This window comes from Ascaphus truei, chromosome 4, assembly GCF_040206685.1.
Source record: "Ascaphus truei isolate aAscTru1 chromosome 4, aAscTru1.hap1, whole genome shotgun sequence".
Classification (NCBI taxonomy): Eukaryota; Metazoa; Chordata; class Amphibia; order Anura; family Ascaphidae; genus Ascaphus; species Ascaphus truei.
This window is the reverse complement of record NC_134486.1, coordinates 401,403,574-401,407,357: the sequence shown is the minus strand read 5'-3', so window position 1 is coordinate 401,407,357 and position 3,784 is coordinate 401,403,574. Positions and strand designations below refer to the sequence as shown.

At 38.2% G+C, this 3,784-nt stretch overlaps 1 protein-coding gene across 1 annotated transcript in view; it reads left to right on the top strand.

Moving 5' to 3' along the window:
* PNOC (prepronociceptin) overlaps positions 1-460 on the top strand; it is a 149,039-nt gene extending 148,579 nt beyond the window's left edge. Inside the window, exon 3 of the mRNA XM_075594880.1 lies at positions 1-460. This exon is cut by the window's left edge and continues 916 nt beyond it. The gene's annotated coding sequence lies outside the window, so the exon portion shown is untranslated.
* Positions 461-3,784: the final 3,324 nt, after the last annotated feature.

Below are 3,784 nucleotides of genomic sequence, written 5' to 3'. Positions count from 1 at the left end.
TTGAAGCAGGGAGTCTCCAGAGCTGAACCCCCTTAATTTCCGCTCTGGGGACCCCCTACTTCCAGAGATACTTACCTTCAAGGGGGTGCTGGTATTTCTTGCAGAAATGCTGTAGTTGACAATGATTTCAATACATATAAAGTAGAAAACACACAATTGGAAAACTCCCAACATTTCTGAAGTAGAAAATTGCAGTCACAGAAGCTCATAACCGAGCCCAGAGTTTTACTGTATTCTGAGTACAACATTCTCTTTCATTGTCTGTGTACTTTTATATGATATTTTATAGAACCTGGAACTGCCGTTCAAGCATCATATCTACATATTGCTATCTTCTTTTGTAGTACTATTATTCAAGTGTGCTACAGTTATTATGCATCATATGAAGGCTGTATTTAAATATTATTTAAAATTATAGCAACACATCTGTAAACATGTATAATTGCTAACATTGTTATTATTAACACACACGTGTGTTTGTGTGTATGTATATATATATATATATATATATATATATATATATATATATATATTTATATATATACACACATACATACATACATCTTATATCAAATGTATTGTATATTATATTTAATACATATATGAAATAGTAATTTGTAAATTGTTTTGCCAGAAGAAATAAGACACTTTCAAGATGTCACCGCAGATATTTGCATTGCTTTTTTTGGAAGGTCCTTGGAGTTTTCATTCAGCAGTAGACCTATAATGTATACTGTATACTGTTCCCAATATAGTGTGCGGAGCAATGAAATCACAGAAGGACTGACTAGTGCTCATGGGCTTACTTATTTTAAAAATATATATATATGTTGTCTATCGTGTCTCTTTTGGCCTTATGAATAAAAATATGTGCAAATGATTCCATTAGCTGCATTACAGAAATTCTGATGTGATGAAGTGGCTGCAGCAGTTATGAACATTCTAACCTTCAATACCTAAAGAGTTTCAGAATCAGGCAAAACTTGAGACATCAAGACTTCAAACTTGAGACTTCAACCCCTGCTACACGGATGCCATTGCGGGCGCGCCATTATAGAATGCTACGGGGTACTCTTTGAAAATTTCGGCAGAGCCATAGCTATATCACAGCTGGGTAACATCAATTGCTATCATATATCCTGTTTATGCCTTATTCCAATGGGGTGTTTTATAACAGGGCTCAAACAGAGCGGGACACGGACATTTAGCCTGATATCTACTTTATCGTGTTGTACTTATACAGGACTTTTTTCAGTAGTGGCATAGTTTTTTTTGCTACATGCTATACTCTTCATCTGATATTATGTTATGAGGCATGTCCCCCAATTGCCACATCATTGTTATTTTACTATGTCAGCTTATCATGCAGTAATTATTGAAGTTTATTCATGGTTCTACTACTTCTGTTCCACCAGTTCATAGTTTTATTCACCTCTATGATAGCTTAACATTTATTTTTCGGATCACATTCCAGCTGGATAGCCATTACTTAATTTGGGAGAGGTTTTTTTTACCCCTCCTGGATTTTTGTGATTGCTGTGATTATTCATCTACAAGCTGTCCTCGGTTATCCAACGGAATCTGTTCTGGAAGTACCGTTGGATAGTGAATCCATTGTAAAGTGAGTCCCATGTTAATCAGTGGCGGTGAGCATTGGATAACGCATTCCGGCGTCGAAAAACGACCCTTAGGGTTGCATTGTAAAGCATTGGATATGCCATTCGTTGTAAAGTGAAACGTTGGATAACTAGGACTACCTGTACTGTAATATGTACTGACATATTTAGCATTAGTATTACTGATGACTTTTTTTGCTGTGTGGCATATCCACCATTTCCCAGCCTGCTGCAACTACTCATGACTATACTTAGATGATCTGGAGTAGTGTGTACATGTCTTTTTAGTTTATTTTAGCATTGTTTTGTCTTTTTTTGACCAATGGTACTTATAATAAATTTTGTAATGTTTTCCACCGACCCCGAGTGCCCCGTTTTGGAGTTTATGCAAGTTCTGTCTTTTGGAACTTGTTCTTTCTCTCTGTTTAAAACTTGAGACGTGCCTGAAAAACATTAATATTCTGAACAATTAATCTTTTTTTTCTTTTCTTAACAAAGTAGCATTACAGTTATGTATTTAGCGTCTTTCAATCCCATTCTTCTTAACTGATGGTTTTCGGGCCAATTCTGGCCCATGAAGAGCCTCGATGTGGCCCTTGGACTCTCTGCCTCTGGTAATTTCATACCAGTTGCTTAAGCATCGGAGTGCAGTTTTTCACACTGAAACTCACTCGCACAATAAGGTAAATGTTAATGTATGGGGCACAGATGCTTACGAAATGTTTTAATATAATAATTTTTCATGTATCACAAATTACATTACAATAAGCATATGGCCCTTCTGCTCTGTGTCTAGTTCAATGGTTTCCAACCTTTTTTGTGGTTAAGGAACCCCGTGTGAAATTCGGAGGGATCCTAGCCCTCTTTAATAGTGCATCTGAGATCATAGGCATTGTAAGGAACCACAGCCCTCTTTAATAGTGCATCTGAGATCATAGGCATTGTAAATTCTTCTGTATTTGGTACAATTTTAAAATTACCTGAAAATTATAGGGAACCCTTTAGGGATGCCTGGGGAACCCAAGGGTTCCTAGGAGCCCTGGTTGAAAAACACTGGTCTAGTTTATTATAGCATGTTGTACATACAATAATGCCTTCTAAAATTTGACCTACTCCAAAATGACAGAGAATACTACAAATGCTGAGTATACTACATTCTCAGGGTAGTATCTGGGACTTTCAGGTTACACTGATGTCATTGGTTGTGACCTTCATCTGAAATTTACATACAGAGCTGAAATGGTCATGTTGCTTTCACAATAAGAGCATGCCACTCCTATGCTTTGCTCCTATGCCACTTTCTTAAGATAGGGTATGAATCGGGGGGGGGGGGGGGATCTCTTAAACTACTGTAGTATTCGAGTAATCCTATTCCGGGACCCACCTGTTACGGAAAAATGTTAGTATTTTTGCCCTCTTCCAAGATGGCTGCTGGGCAGTGTCCTGTGTTGGAGCCAATCAGTAGCAACAACCGCACAGGTCTGTCCATGGCATTTTTAAGCTACCAAACATACTATCATGTGGCAGGGGAATATTTTAATTGGGATGCATTCAGGCACAGACCCGCTAGTTCAAACAGTGTAACAAAAAAACATTGACAACGCAAACAAAATGGCATAGTTTAAGCAGATCATGTATAGGGTACGTAACTGTATGTTGCTCTACATGTAAGCCACTCCCCTATTTGAAACCACTCCGTTTTACGGCTCAAAAAGTTTGATTTATCTTCAATATGGCCCCAATTGAATATGCTAGAGAATTGCTTCGTCCCATTCCTCTGAATGGAGCTGATCGCTTCTCCAGCACTGGGAAGTGGGTTTGCCGCATAATGAATAAGGCCCTGCGTCTGTGAATAATTCACATCATGACAAACCAACAGCGATAGTGATTAGGAGAGGAATAACTCCATATGTAGCCAAGGTTATGGCACCCCGCTCACAACGCACAATATCACGTTATAACGCAGAACATCTCAGATTTTCCATAGGATTCAATGGCAGTGATAACGTAGACTATCCCACCGTAATGCGCAGTGGGTGCAACAGGTATGCCGACATCAGTATCTATATGCATATTAAACAGGTCAATGAATACAGCATTAAAATACTCCAACAGGAATCTTTGTATTGACTCCACAGCTCGTCTCTTACATCATTGCATTATTTCTG